Below are 17016 nucleotides of genomic sequence, written 5' to 3'. Positions count from 1 at the left end.
GCATGTATAGCACTTTGCTGACATTAGAATGATGTGTATTATCTTGTAAACATGTACATCCAGGCCAGATAGAAGCACTTGAAATGCAAAACTGATAAACAGAAGTACCCAGGAATATTTTTAAATCTAAGGAATATTTTTTAGCGGAGATGAACAAAACCAGGAGCTATTTGACATTAGGTGTTCAGACTGCCAGCTTATGGTAAACAAAGAAAGTTTAGTGTTTTTTTTTTTTAATTCATAATATCATGATTACAGAACATCACTGCAAAGAGGGTTAGGCTTCAGAAGATAACCAGACAAACCAGTTCTTAAGAGGGTGGCTGATTGGCTGCTTTGCTAAAGATAAATTTTTCCTCTTCCAAATATTCTGAAAAAAAAAAGTAGACTAATAGCGAGAAGTGTAGTGATTTGCACATTATCCAAGCCATTGAGTTATTCCTGCCTGTCCTCATTCTGGTTCTTGATTTGCAGGCCAGCTATGCTCTGCAGCTGGAGCAAATTATATCAGAGAAGTGCTGATGTGACCACAAGTTGACAAAAGGACATGATTTCTAGTAGCAAAAAAGCAACTAGATTTTATGAAATTGTATCTAATAATGTTGTTTAACTCATGGATCCTGCATCTGACGCCTGCTTTTTATCCAGTCCTTTCAGCGGCCCTTTGTTAACAGTCACTCAGAAGAGGAAATAAAATGTAGCCATTGAAATAAAAATTGCTCTACTCTTTTTAATAGCTCAGCTGCAGGCTCTATTGTTTTCTTTAATGGATTGTGTAACTGAAGTCTCTCCTTCTGATGATTCCCATTTGGCTTCTGAGTCCCCAAATTCTGTCAGAATCTTGGGGGTTCCAGAAAGGAGGGGAGTCTGGTGCTTTGCTTTTGCAGAATACAAGTGGATAGCAAAAGTACTAAGATACTTTAAAATGTAATTCCCACCATGGACTCTACAGTACTATGTGTAAGAAACAGAGCTCTCTCCTCAAAAGTAAGCAAGATTAGGCTGTCCTTAGATTCAAAAATTATAATTCGCAACACAGAAGTGTGCGTGGCTTAAATATACAGAGGCAAGGAGGGTTGCAGGCACTAGCAAAGGGATAAAAAGGAAATAGGACTAGAATAAATCACTGTCATCCTTCTCATAAGAATCACTGTTGTTCTCTACTGAGAGATGTGTTCTCTGCCCTGGATTCCCTGCACGTGTCCCTCTCCTCCTGCCTGATTATCCTTGGCCAGTGAGGAAAGTATACCTACAAGTCATGTGACTTATTGTCACTCTAACGAGTATCACATGAATATTCTAGTTTAAATCTTAAAACCATTTTTGCTTCTTAAAAGCTGTTAAAATGTGTCTGGATTCTGCTGGAAGGATTACAGGTGATTTAAAAATGGATTTTTTGCTTCTACCTTTTCAAGATACATTGCATTATGGGTATATTCCAGGGATCAAAGTTAAAGAAAAGTGCCTCCCACATAAGAAAGGTGGTATAAAATACCAAGAGAAAGGCTCAACCCCTCTGTTCCGTACTACTTCTAAGTATGTTACACATAAATGAATTGTAAACTATTTACCTGACTAAAATAAACTGGTATGTTATGGTTCTTGAAGAATTCTGCAGAAAGCTTCTATCGTTTATTTCTGCCCTGCTTTGACATGTTCCTTCAAAGCAGGTTCATTGTTTTAGGAAGTAGAGGAGAAAGATTTGTTAAATCATGAAGTGCTGAAAAGCCTTTCAGCTAAGGAAGATACACAATGTACAAAGCAGTTAAAACAAATCATACAGTATAACCTGTTAAGGATGTAATTGAGATACATGTAATCATTAACCTTGGAACAGACTGGGAATCTGTTAATGAATCAAATCAATACCCTCTCCACTGATCCATAATAATTTGAAAGAAATGAAAAATTTAACAGTTACTGTATGTGAGGTTATCATGGGCTGCAATTAGCTAGCCTCCAGGAGATTATGTTACCTAGTTACCAGAAGGTAGGTATAATTTCCGTAGATGTTCTGGAAAGATTGTCATAAAGACAGGTGTCAGAAATGGAAATGGGTCAGGAAAAGATATTTGGCATGGCCAAGACGTGGGTCATCTTTCTGTTATTTCATCCCATACACCCCTCTTAGGACATTTCATACTCTCAATTAATATGCATGTATTGTTTTGAAAAGACATTATAATTGAATTCTGTCAGTAAAAAAAGTGATTTCTCTTTTCATATCTTACTATGCATCTAGATTTCACATGAGATGGCAAAGAGGTCACAGCAAAAACTCTACATTTGGTAACAGAATAACACGTGAGCTTTCTGCTGCAGGCAAGATACTTGTGTATGAAAATATTTCATGTTTGTACAACTCTCTCATCTTAACATTCCCGGCATGGTCATTATTCCAGTGTAATTTTATAGATGGATAAAAGAAAGGAATGAATGTCTTTTCTCTTCTGAGCCCTCTCAGTTTTACACCCCCATTTTACAAGTAGTGTGTGGCACCCTACAAAATACTGTGGAGAGAACAAAATGATCCCAGGGCCCATGGCTTTTACATACATTGCTTTTATATAAATCTTAGAAGAAACAATCTTGGTATGCGAAGTTCCATAGGAAAATCTCAATTTGGGGGAAGATATAAAAAGAGATTGCCATTCTCTAGGGACTCAGTAAATAAAACGGAGAGCAGAATTTTAAAAAATGCATGTAAAATATATGCGTATGGAAATGTTAAGAGCCTTATTTTATAATGCCAAGGAGGGCACAAGATAAAAACTGTTGTCATTTGTTTCCAGGGAAAGCAGTCGGTGAGACCCAGGCACAGTAGGATAGTTAGTTAGCTACCACATGTAAAGCTGAGAGCAGATGGTGCCGTTGATATAGAGCGCAGGAATGTGCGTGTTTGTGCGGGTGCGTTTCTGTGCGTGTGCGTGTGGAAACCAGCAAGGAGTTTGACACTGATGTACTCCATCAAGTCCAGTTATAAAGAACAAGTAGATAGAACAACATTCTGTGCATCTGGCAGCCTAACTAGCTCTGTCAATCTGTGGATACTGCTGACATTGTACTATAAGCTTCGATTCCATCTGTGTTGTTTATTTTGAGCTGGATTTACTGCACACTATGTGAATGGATGATGGCTAGAAGGTCCAAAAGATTCTGAGTCTGTTTAAAGTTCCAAGGTGTCAAATTACACAGGCTTGTGTCACGAACATTATGAAAGGGTAAGTGGAGAGGCAAACTGATTTCAGTATTTGTTAGACGTCCAAGAAAAATTGCCGAAAATATAGATGAAGAAGGTTTATGAAAACATCTAAAGAGTACATATGAACTCCTGCAATCAAATGTTTCTTTTTCAAGTTGTATTGTGTCATTTTAAAAAATTCAAAATATGTACAAACAAATAGACAAGTCAAATCAGCTCTCCACTCTGAGGTTGTGACATGCATATTATTCAAAACTTCCTGATCAGTACTGTATTAAATTGCCAGAATAAAGGAATGGACTTGGTGGGTTAGGGTTGCACCTGCCTTCTTTCTGAATAGCTAGAACTGAGGAACAAGTGTATTTCTATATATTTGCTCTTAAGTTATTCTGTGACATTCTTTACTTGCTTCAGTTTTTTTCTGCATAATAATATATTTATAAATCTTTCTACTATAGAGTTATGAAATAGGCTTTGTTATCTTCACCAAGAAATCACTAAAGATTTGAGGACACAATTTTTAATGAAAATGATATACACTTATATCAGGAAAAACAGCATTGTTTGATGTATGTCACCTATATCAAGTCTTTGGTTTATTTTCGTTTTCAACATAATGCACAGCTGAATGCTATGTCTGTATAATGCCAGAACACTCCTATGAACATGAAGAAAAGAGATTTAATGATTCAGGTGTTATATAAACATCTGCATATCTTATGTCATTCAATTCGTATGGCTCTTCTTGTTTGGTTGTGCAGTGAGTAGCCCAGATTAGAATTTTACTGAACCACAAATGATACAGACTAGACTATATGCAATTTGGCTTGTAGTCATTGAATGAAAAAGCATTCTGCTTATGGTATACAAATTTCAATTCATGCTTTCAATCCCCATTCAGTTAGTGTTTGGTTATGGTTTCATTGTGTCACTGAGTATAGTTATATGTAACTCTGTCTATCTTTAAAAGAAAAAACTAATCATCCTGCCACATTTGTTTCAGAGTTAGGACATCAAAAAGAATCTATGAAAGTGGCTTATTTGCTTGGTAATTTTTAATATTCACTGTTTATAAGTGCTCATATTCATAATACATAAGGTAAAATATATGGTTTGTTTACTATATGATCTCTGGCCTCAAGAAACTAACTAGTTGATGAGTTAAGACATTCTCATAAAAATGTCATGTAGCAACATATATATTAAATATCTATTTAAAAATACTAGGTGGCACAAAGTAGACTAAAATTCAGTTGAAAAACTTAACTACAGTCTTCTATCTGCTAAACAGTAGACTGGAGGCTTTCTCTCTATTAGGTATTTCATCTAACTCCTGAACCCTGGGAGATGTCCTCTCACTTTCCAGAGAAGACAGGGGTTGGGAAAGTGGATCTAAGTTATCTGGGTCACATAGCCACTAAGTGACTGAACAAGGCTTTATATTTCAGCTCACCTCTGTAAACATATATGGAACATCTGTATTGTACCAGGCATAGTATTTGGCACTGAAATAAATAAAAGTGAAAACCAGTTTGAGGAAGTGTGCAGCCTTAAAAGGAATAAGATATAAAAATTTAATGTGAGCATAATGTAGTAAGTTCTGAAATAGATGTATGCATATGGAATGATGAGAATAGAGAAGGCACCTAACTCAGAAAGCTGATGAAGCTAGACAGAGAAGGAAAAGGTGACAGGCTTCTGAGACAGGCACAGGCATGAAGAAAGGTACAAAGGCACTGGTCTGAACAACAGGGATAGTGGGAAATGCAGCTTTTGGAGCACATCCTGATAACTCTTTTAAGCTGCCAAGGGAAACACAATGAACTCCACACACTCACAATAGCAAGTAATCCCAGCGGGCTGAGGTAATGAGAAAAGACTTGAATGATGTTGCCCTTAGACTCGTGAACTTTGGGTTGATTTTGAATAGCAAGATAAAGAAATAATTGGATATTGTATATGAAGTCAAAAGAGACCAACAAATACTTGAAAATAAAGATGTGTAAAACCAATATGGCAGATCAAGGGATGCACAGGCAAATGTGGTAGAACTGTTTTTTCCATTTTTTGAATATCAGTTGCCATGTACAAACTTAAAACTTGTTATCCCTAGAACTACTACATCTATAAAATTTTAAATTTCTCCTCTGCAACTATTTCTTAGCCTTCTAGGTTTCATGCACTCACCCCCATAATCCAAACTGATCAAGACCTTTAATCCCTTAATTCTGAAAATTGTGCATCTCCATTAGCCCTGATCTATCTAATTTCTGACTGAATCTGACTCCCTCGTCCTCCCTTCAACCTCTTTTTTCACTTCAAATTCCTTCCCAGATGTTCCTTCTATATCATAACCTTCCTGGAAAAACCACAAGACTGGATCAATTCTTCCTTGTGCCCTAGCTCTCTTTCCCATTATGCAAGAGATGGCTATTGTCTCTACTCTCCTTTATGCTGGCTACTTTTCATCTCTAGCTTACTGTCTGTTCAAAGGAAAACAGAAGCTATAATCTATAGTATAAGCAAATGAACATCAGCACCACTGCTTCTAACTGTTCCATACCAAGTGTAGAGGTGCTACTCCTTGTGCATGAAGCCAATTCTTTCACTGGCGCTCTGGATTCTATCCATCCCCCCACTGCCTTCTCACTCACATCTTGGGTTTTCAAAGGTCAGAGTACTTGAAAATCCTGTCTTTCTTCCATTTTTTCAGATTCTTATATTTTAAACTGGATCTTTCTCAAATAATATTGTTTCAATATTCTTAAATACCTCCAATTTTAAAAATGAACCACACCCTCATTCTCAAGTCACCATTTAAATACTATCCTATCTCTTCCTTCTATAGGCAAGCTTTTTGAAAATGTAGCTTAGAGTCACTTCTCTCACTTTCTAAGCATTCCTCAACCCATTGCAGTCTGGAAACCACCCCAAATGATTTCCTGAAACTGTTTGTTAAAGTCATTAATAAATGTCTCATTTCTGAATCTACTCTTACCTTATTTTACTTGAAAAAGTTGTTATTTCTAATTCCCTCTCTTTGAACACAATTTTCTTGGTTCAATAATACAACATTCTGTCATTGTCTTTGTAGACGCCTCTCTCACTGCCATTTCCCTTAATATTAGGGTCTTAAGGCCAAATCTTATGCCCTTGGCTCTTACCATTCTATACCTTCTACCTGCAGGATATAATTTGTAGGTTTAATTGCTATCCATTTGCTTGTAGCTTCATTTACTACCCCCATGTGGAAGAATCTAACCCAAGTAATAAATCCTCAACTACTGTCTTTCTGATGAGCTTCAGTCAATTCTATATATTTAACTATTCATCTTCTTCACTTGAATGTCCCACAACTATCTGAAAGTACATGTCCAAACTGAACGGATCATCTTTTTCCATGCTACTTTCAGCCAAACTTCATAAATATTTCTCAAAAACCATGAAATTTTTTTTCTGAACACATTTTTCTCATTCAGGCTAACATAAACTAAGTGACTCAGTTATTTAAGATATTTACTACTGAGTTTAAAAGTTATAATTAAGGTAGATATAGGAAACATAATTAAATGGAACCAACAATATACTGCTTTAAATTGTTACAGCTGAATGCACCACAGCTAAAATACTAAATTTCAAAAGCCTAAGTGATAAGAAATAAATATTTTAAGTTAAAGACAGAAAGCATTTCAGTTTTATGTTTATATTCTTAGCTCTAAGCACTGTGAACCACAAAAGAGTTGCTCATCAATTTACTTAATAAATTAATAGGTTTGTGTTTTAATCTTGCAGAAAAGTAAGAAGCAGTATAGGACTGTCACCAAATCATTCTCACACCGTTATGACTCTTCTCTTAGCTTCTGCTATATACTGAATGTCTGGTAAAATAAGGATGTCAAAGCTGTTCCTATTTCTGTCTGATAGAATTACAGATTTCCTTAGAACATGATAATAATAAAGGAATACCAGGCATTAAAATGACCAGCCAAATTAACTTTGTATAAAAACAAACCTCTATTCTACAGCCTTCATTTGCAAAACTGACCACTATTCATAGGGAATTTTTTTTTTTTTACTATCTCAACCCAGCCTCTCACCATAAATGGAAAATTAGTATTTTATACATATGCTAATAAAGAAAGTGTACTCTTTAGCGAAAACAAACCATCTTTTTATTACTCAATAAAGTCATTTCCTCCCTAAGCAGTGAGCATGGGGTAAAATGTTGATAGAAATTGGTAAATTACGTTCAACTTTAAGTAATGCTATAGACCTAGAGCAAAAAGAAGTTAAAATTTACTGCAGTCTCATCCTCATTTTATTGTGAAATATGCAAATATAAAGGATAGTATAAAAAATTTAAGTGCATAATTTAATGAATTATAATAAACCAAACATCTCTTTAGGCACTACCAGGCTACAAAATAGAAGTTTGCCAACAGCCCACCCAATTGCAACACCTTCCCTCCCACTCTGTCTGGATGTTCATGGTAACACTTGCCTTGCCTTTCTTTATAGTTTTACCACTTAAAATGTATCACTAAATAATATAATTCAATTTTGCCTGTTGTGAACTTTATAGAAATGGAATCATAAGTATATATTTATTGACTGTGACTTCTTTCATTCAGTGTTAGGCTTTTAAGGTTTCTTTGTTGTTAGGTATATCTTTCATTCATTTTAATTGTTAATAATCTATTATATGAATATACTTTATTTTTCCATTCTATTGCTAATTCACATATTGAATGCTTACAGTTTTGGCTATTATGAATAAAGATGCTATAGCATTTGTGCATAGATATCCTAATATAGCTAATCATGCCTTTTCTACGGTATATAATTAGGAGTGAATTGGTGGGTCTGAAAAAATATATATCCTTAATTTTACTAAGAAGAAAAACAATGAAAGTAAAAAATAAATTTACCATTTGGTCTTACCAGTTTAACTGTCTCTATTTAAATAAAGAATTTCTTGAATTCTAAAGGTACATTCCATTTAGTATTATATATTTCATATGGAAAGAAATGTATAGTCTGACAAAAAATTCAAAATAAAAGGCAAATGAAGTATTAATGCCTAAAAGAGATTCACAACTATTTGTACTTTTATTCTGATGAAAATATATGTTTTTCTCGTAAACGTGGCAAGAATATACTAACTACATTTAATCTGAATTGTTAGTCAAGCAACAGTGTAACAGAAATAGAATATAATGCTTAGAATTTCATTTTGTGAAATTCCTATTTCTCTTAAAATATTACAAATACTGGAAACGTTGCCCAACATGCAATTAAACAACCATTGTATGGGCTTATACATCGAATGGCTCTTAATACATAGCTTCCACTTTTATATTTATAAAATTTCAAGCATGGGAAGCAGCTTTACACTGAAAACAGTAAATAAAATTGTACTTTCTCTGACCTGGGAACTAGTGCCTGTTCCTCCTGCATAAAAAAAGAAAAAGAAAGAAAAAGAAAAAGAAAAAGAAAAAGGAAAAGAAAAAAGAAAGAAAGAAAGAAAGAAAGAAAGAAAGAAAGAAAGAAAGAAAGAAAGAAGAGAAAGAAAAAGTTCCCATGTGTTGACTGTCATAAAACAAAATCCCTTTTCTTAAATTACATAAGAGTTTTTAGAACCAGTATATGAGAGATTTTTTAGAAAATATGTGTCAAGGTCCTAAAGATGTCAATGAGAGAAGGGTAGATTTAGTCTCTGCTGTCACACAGCTTTGAGGGAAATGCAGAAGAGGAAAGAAACTGAGATATTATGACTGAGTAGAAAAGCACATTACAAAGCGCACTAGATCAAGAAAGACCTGAAGGATGAAAAAGGCATGATGGTGAGGGAAGCACAAGATGTGTTCTAGGAAGAAGAACAAAGGCCCAACACTGGAAAAGGAACTATAGGAGGATCAGTATTTAGTATAAGCAACTTGAATCAGCCAGACATAAGCTGAAATCTCAATTCCCCCAGTGAACAGCTCTGTGCCTTTGGTTAAGTCACTTGCCATTTCTATTTCTCCCTGTAAAATGGGGATAATAAGACTTAAATAATATTTTTGTAAGAATCAGCTAAGTTAATGTTTATAAAGCAAAAATTGCTCCACAAAGGTAGATAGTACTTTTTGTAGCAGAATCAGATGTTTTGGAGTAGGATGGCCATTAATGTGAGGCAGGAATATGGAGAAATAAGCAGTGTAAGTCATCAAGAGCATTTGGCCATATTAACTAATCCAGTCCTTAATGCTAAGAACAAAAGGGAGTGACACCAATGTATCCCAGAAAGTATAATCAGGCTGTAAGATAAATTTTTGGAAGAGAAAAAAAGGCGGAAAAACAAGCGGGGGCCTAAATGAGATTTGCGGCAGCATAGAGTGTATGAACTGAATGTATTTAGAAGATACTGAAACACAGGACATCCATTTCTGGCACTATGACAGATGACTACTGAAACTATTACTCAAAATACCTCAATAATTGTATATGTGTTTCTTTAGGTATATTGTGTGTGTGCACACATTTATTTAATATTTATTAGTTTTCCTTTTTTAGTGTTTATTTATTTTTGAGAGAGACAGAGCATGAGCAGGGGAGGGGCAGAGAAAGAGACAAAGCATCTGAAGCAGGCTCCAGGCTCTGGGCTGTCAAGCAGAGCCTGATGCGGGGCACAGACCCATGTACCAGGATATCATGACCTGAGCTGAAGTCAGACGCTTAACTGACTGAGCCACCCAGGTGCCCCTAAATTAGTTTTCAAGCAGGAAAGGAAAATGCAAATGATCTGGGACCAGAAATGAAGCATGGACATGAATCCAGTGAACTTAGTGACCAATGAAGGTTAAATGCTGCCGCTGGTGTGTCTACTGATCTTGAGTAACCTAGAGCTTAGATTTTAATGGCTGGCACATGGGGGAGACAAAAGACAAAGCCTTGCTCTATATATCCACCCCCCACCAACTTCCATGTGGATCCTGCATTCATAAAGAGCTACTTCAAGAAAAAGGGTAATCTAGAAAATAATACTGTGCAATATTAATATAAGGATTTTTAAGGCAAAAATCCCATTGCTAGAAATGAAAAACGTAATAATATAATAATTTCTTCAATTCATCAGGAAGATGCAATAATTTTAAACTTCTAAATACTTAATAATATAGCTTCAAAATACATGAAGTGAAAATTTGACATCAAAATGAGATACTTCAACAATGTTTACAACTATTATATCAAGATAAAATAATCAGTAAGGGTATAAAAGATTTTAACAACACTATTAGACTAGGTTTTGTTTAACAAATAACACATACGTATAAAACAAATGTTAAGAACTGTGTACACAGCTTCTGTGACAAACTTACTCATTTAGAGCATACGTTGAACATGGTGTTTCACAAAGTCTTGAAAAATGCAGAGTCAATATATACTGATCAAAACTGCTTAATTCTAAATTACTTCATGTCTAAATTGCTAAAATATAGTACATTTAGAAATCAAACCCAAAATATGTTTAAAAATTTTAAGTCATACTTTGGATAAACAACTCATGGGTCAAAGCAAATTTCATAACAAATTAGGAAATATTTACATCTGATCAGTATCAGGAATATTTCAAATCTTGTGGGATACAACCAAAAAAATTGTCACAAGAAAATCTATAGCCTTTAATACTGATCTCAGAATTTTAAAATTTGAAAATTAATTACTTATTCAACTTAAGAAGTTAGAAAAGCATAAAAAATTGAAAAGTACAAAAAGGAAGTAGGAGTAAGGATATAATAAAGTTAATATCAGAAATTAATGAAATATAAAATGAAGTGACTGTATTAACAAAGCTGTAAAAGTTGAACTGTGAGGAAAAAAATAAGATAGAAGTAAATTATCACTGCTTCTGCTTACCTTACCATAGATGTCCTGAAGCTTTCTGTAAAACAAGAAAAATAAATAAGTCTTAGCTATTAGAAAGGAGAAACAAAACTGTCGTAAATAGCAGATGACATGATTATTCATATGAAAAGCTGAAAAGACCAATTATTAGAATGAAAGAGTTTTTAGCAACTTATTATATATAATAAGTATTCCATGTTCAAGAATAGGGAGATTCAATAATGAGATATTATCAATTCTATACAAGCATATTAATACTTTCAACACAAATTTAATGAAAACAACACAATTTTTGATAGGGTATGACAGTTAAAAATATATACATATATATACACATGCATACACATGCATACAGGAAACAGAAAAAACATAGGACATTTCTGGAGCAAAGCAAGGTGGACTTGCTCTACTGGGTATCCAGACTTAGAATAAAGCCACAGATTTCATGGTATGATTTTGGCTCAAACATAGACAATATACCAACAAAAGACAGCCAAGGAGTCAGCCCACCAATGTTTAAAAACATGGTCCAAAATGGGGAAAGTGACACATTATGCAATCAATGGTAATTAAATAATCTGTTTCTAATTGTAAAAAAAAAAAAAAAAAAAGGCTCTTACATCATACCATACACAAACAGCAATCCCAGATGGGTTAAAATCTTAAATGTTAATGAAATATAAAATTTTACAAAAAATTATAGTATATTCCTGCTTTGGGGAATATAAATGGATTTTTTAAATGAGACACAAAATCACTTAATATAAAAAAAAGGACTACCTAATTTACATTAAAATGAACAATTACTGAACAAAAGAAACAACTCTTCTTTTGATTACATACATGTAAGAAAAAGCCACTATTTGTTAGAATAACATTTGCACACTCATAACTGGAAAACAATGCTCATCCACATATATGAGGGACTTCACTATAACATTCACTGAGAAATGGCAAACAACCTAAAGTCAAAATGGACAGGGACTCCTGAGTGGCTCAGTTGGTTAAATGTCCTACTTTTATTTTGGCTCTGGTCATGATCTCACAGTTCATGAGATTGAGCCTTGCATCGGATGCTTGGGATCCTCTCTCCCTCTCTCTCTGCCCCTCCCCTGCTCGTGTGCTCACTCTCTCTCTGTCTCAAAATAAATACATGTAAAAAAAGAAAGAAAAATGGACAAAAATATATACACATACATTTCACAGAAAACAACTGCCAACAATAAAAAAATATACCCACCTACATTATATTTCAGAAAAATTAAAATTAAGCCACATTACACCTACCATATCGAGAAAAATAAATGTCTTCGAAAAGCAAATGTTGGTCAGGATATGTACAATAAGAACTTGAACACTGCAAGGGGGAATTTAAATTTTTAATCTGTACACTGGAAAATAACTTAGCATTAACTTGTAGAGGTGGAAATATGTATGTACTACAATCCATAAATTAAGACTCCTGTCCATGTCATGTGAATGGATAGTATGTGCAATTTCAAAGAAGCATTATAATAAAAGACAAAACACAAATGACCACTATTAAGCAGTTATGCATTTATAAAATGTTATACTATTATATTACACAAATTTCAAGTTGACTACTTCTACATGTGACAAGATGGATAAATCTCAAATCATAGTGGTATGTGAAAACACCAAGTTGTTGAAAGCATACATGAGAACACTATTGTTACAGAGTTCAAAACCAAGCAATGTTAAATATGTTGTTGGAGGATACAGAGAAGAACAAGACAATGATGAACATAACATTTAAAACAGTATCTAACTCTTGGGGAGAAGAACTGGGGTGCTCTACAAACACAAAGTGAAATTCAACAGAAACTAACAGTGACTTTATTTTTTAACTTGAGTGATGGGTTTATGGGTTTAATGTTATGATTATGCTTTATATATCTGTGCTACAAATATACTACACTCATCATTAACATTTTAAATGAAGCTCAAGTTGAAATGCCAGTATTTGTTAATTTGTAAATGGTAAGTAAGAGGAAAGAACAAAGGAGTCCCAGGCTGGTGAACTGAGCCACTGAGTGGATGGTATTGTTTTTTAGTGAGAGGAAGAGGATCAGAACTGGGAAGTGTGAGCAAAAAGAGGGGGAAGAATGTGATGAATTATGTTTTGGACTGTTTAGATTAGTTACCTGCAGTACATCTTAGTGAAATGTTGGAGGTCAATTATGATCTAGGACTTAATATGGAAAGAGAAGTCTGGGCTTTACATAGACAGTTTTGGGGCTCATCTGGCATAAAATATTTGCTCTGAGGTCACAGAAATGAATGAAATTACCTGGGAGGGTGAGGATGGAGGTTGAGTAGTAGAGGAGAAGAGGAGAGGGCTGGTATGTACCTTTACAGATGTCACAAGTTATAAATCCCAGGAAGCTCTAAGGAAAGAAAGGATTAATAAATATAAGCTCATGAACGGAAATTTATGTACAACTAATTATGCCAATCTTCCTTGAGTCCCAGAATACACAGGCAAATGATGAAGAGAAATGTACTGCACAGGATTCTTTACAATTCCTGGTTTTAGACTGGCTGCAAGAAAACCCCAAATAAAGCTCTTCCTCCTTGATGTGGCCTCCTGGCAAAAGATCAGCTCTCAGTAAGTTTTTTAACACCAGAGCCCAGGGGATTCCAAAATGCTCTGCTCTCACTCTTCTGTCTGCCTTAATGAAGCAAACAGTGATAGTGTGAGCCATTTACGGAGAGGCCCAGGTGAGAAGTGCAGAGAGACTACAGGACCTACAGACCTTGGTCATAGAACCACAACAAAATGAGTCCTGTCTAAACTTGAATGAGCTTGGAAGTAGATTAATCCTTCCAGAATAGAACCTAGTCCTGCTGACATCTGAATTGAAATCATATGAGAGCCAGAGAAGAAAGGCAAACTAAGCCATGCCTAAAATCCTGTTCCACAGAAACTGTGAGACGATAAATATGTGTTGTTTAAGGTGCTAAGTTTGTAGTAATTTGTTATGCATCAAGGGAAAGCAAACATAGGGGCGCCTGGGTGGCTCAGTCAGTTGTATGTCCAACCCTTGACTTCAGCACTTACGGTTTGTGGGATGGAGCCTGCATCAGGCTCTGCACTGATAGCATGGAGCCTGCTTGGGATTCTCTCTCACCCTCTCTCTCTCTCTCTGCCCTACCCCTGCTCATGCTGTGTGTGTGTGTGTGTGTGTCTGTGTGTGTGTGTGTGTGTGTGTGTCAAAATAAATAAATAAACATTAAAAAAGCATTTATACTACTGTGTGTGTGTTAACTGTATATATTTATCAAGGCCTATGTGCACAGTGGAGAAAAGAAAAAGAAAAAGATACAGGCATATTTCTGTAGGAAGATTTTTTTTCCCTGAAAGTTTCTAATAGTAATACTATTAGGAAGAATGGCCCCAATGGTCCTAATGGTCCAAGAATGGTCTCATCAAAGAATATATGTATTAAAATAGGAAGTCCCCATTCAGATAAGGTGAATGAGTCAGAAACATCCATTTGTGAATGGACAAAGGAAGAGTGCTAGAACTTTGCCTACATATTGTACCACTTATTCTCTGAGCTTTCTATTTAAACCTTTCGTGTTACTGCTCCTAACTTACATGTCTCTCTTCTAAGACAGGCATTCATAATTTCTAAGGGGCAACAGCCAATGGCAGTGCTCCCCTGGTTGAAGCCCAACTTACAGTGAGTAACATTTCTCTCTAGTTTAAAATGATATAAAGCCTAAATTGGGCTGGTTAGGTAAACAGAAATAGCTGGTTTTCTATGCCTCTGACACCATTGACTGATGATCACTTTTACAAATTGTTTCAAATGTACAACCAAATAATAAAACCCTGGAAAGCTTGGGGAACAAACAAAAGTTATATTAGGAATTCTTAATACTAAATTGCATCTAATATTAATAATAAGTAACTATTCATATCAGGCACAAAAGAATATGAACCTGGACCTCACAAAATCTTAGTAAAAAATTCTCAATGAAACATTGGGCATATTAAATGCCTTTCTTTTTCATGTGTCTTTCATTGATGATACAAAGAACTCACTGAAGGTCAGCCATTCTTTTTGAGGTCTCCATAGTAACTGTGATCTTAGCCACATCTTTGACTTAGAACATCAAAATGTCAAAATCTATATCAAACTCATGAACACCAGAGCAGGGCATTTGGAACCATATTTGATGCAATATAAAAAATATGTGTTTGTTCATGTGTGTTCATATTGTTCCTAGCTCTCTTTTTCTCTCTTCCCTCCTAAGGGATATAACTTGAAAATCTTTCTCATTGCCATGTAGTATTCCATGGTATAGATAAACCACATCTTCTTGATCCATTCGTCTGTTGATGGACACTTAGGCTTTTTCCATGTTTTAGCTATTGTGTAGAGTGCTGCTATGAACATTGGGGTACATGTGCTCCTATGCATCATTTCTGTATCCCTTGGGTAAATTCCTAGCAGTGCTATTGCTGGGTCCTAGGGGAGTTCTATTGTTAGTTTCCTTAGGAACCTCCACACTGTTTTCCAGAGGGGCTGTACCAGTTTACATTCCCACCAACAGTGTAGCAGAGTGCCCGTTTCTCCACATCCTTGCCAGCATCTAGAGTTCTCTGATTGGCTCATTTTAGCCACTCTGACTGGCGTGAGGTGGTATCTCAGTGTGGTTTTGATTTGTATTTCCCTGAGAAAGAATGAAATCTGGCCATGTGTAGCAACATGGATGGACCTTGAGGGTGTTATGCTGAGCGAAATAAGTCAGGCAAAGAAGGACAAATATCATATGTTTGCACGTATAGGAGGATTAGGAGGAACTTGATGGAGGAACAAGGGGGAGAAGAAGGGCGGAAATGGTGGGGGAAAGGGAGAGAGGCAAACCATGAGAGACTCTTGAATGCTGACAAAAACTGAGGACTGATGGATGTGGGGAGGAGGAGGGATGGGCATGGAGGAGGACACTTGTGGGGATGAGCACTGAGTGTTATGTGGAAACTGATTTGACAATAAACTATTTGTAAAAAAATAAAAAAAAAATTATAATTGAAAAAAAAAAGAAAATCTTAAAATATTGACAATGGAGAGCTTATCAATAGGCTGAAATATACCAGAACAGCTGAAGAAGGAAGAGATAGACTCAAGAGTAAGCCTCCAAAGCTGGGTTTTTACAATGCAGGAGCAGCTCATTGGTTGAACCATGTGATCCTCCTAGAAAGATATTTTAATCACAGAGGTTAAGCTAGATGAATATTATAAAGAAAAGAGAATGACAGTGTTCATTGGAAAAATAGAAGAATAACCAGAGGAATAAATGTAGAAGGATTTTTTAGCAAATGAAGTTGGGAGCTGCCCTAAGAGTATAACAGGTGGGAGAAACATCAGACCTTGAAGGGAGCAGAATCTCTTTGAACTACTTATAGTTGGTGACCTCAAAGGCTAGTAAAGTTAGGAGACAGCCTCAGCTTTAACACAGCTGCTCCCTGGCATTATTAATGACATGAGAATGGATCTGGGAATTGGTAAAATAGTAACAGCTAAACCAACAGTTAAAAAATAGAAGTCTGCAAGTCATGAAGCCTATCCATCAATTATGTAAGAAAGGTACCTTCTTACTAGGAATGAAGACAAGGCAAAAATCCTCAGCTCAAATTAACCTCGATGACTCTGTCTTTAACTCTAGTTCATTTCAGTGTAAACCCAGCCTAGTGTGTGTCTCCAGCTTATGCTGAGACTCCGTTTTGGGATTTAGCTCAGTTCCCCCCTAAACCTTCCCCCGCAGTTGCGTGAAGGGACCACTCTGGGAAGATGAGAAAACATAGTAGGATGAGGTTCACAATGATCCAAGCACCAAAAACAAAACTCTTTCCAGTTGTCTGTTATGTATAATTATACCATTTGTCCTAAAGAAAA

At 35.5% G+C, this 17016-nt stretch overlaps 1 long non-coding RNA gene across 1 annotated transcript in view; it reads right to left on the bottom strand.

The window, feature by feature from the left end:
• The window catches only part of LOC120224031, a 293362-nt gene that overhangs the window by 114090 nt on the left and 162256 nt on the right, over nucleotides 1–17016 (bottom strand). Inside the window, exon 3 of the long non-coding RNA XR_005526449.1 lies at nucleotides 11102–11126. This is a non-coding gene — a long non-coding RNA (uncharacterized LOC120224031). The remainder of the gene's footprint in view (nucleotides 1–11101; nucleotides 11127–17016) is intronic.

The sequence above is a fragment of the Hyaena hyaena genome, unplaced genomic scaffold (genome assembly GCF_003009895.1).
Source record: "Hyaena hyaena isolate Hyena2069 unplaced genomic scaffold, ASM300989v1 scaffold_1094, whole genome shotgun sequence".
In the NCBI taxonomy this organism is placed as follows: domain Eukaryota; kingdom Metazoa; phylum Chordata; class Mammalia; order Carnivora; family Hyaenidae; genus Hyaena; species Hyaena hyaena.
This window is presented reverse-complemented; position numbering and strand designations above follow the sequence as displayed.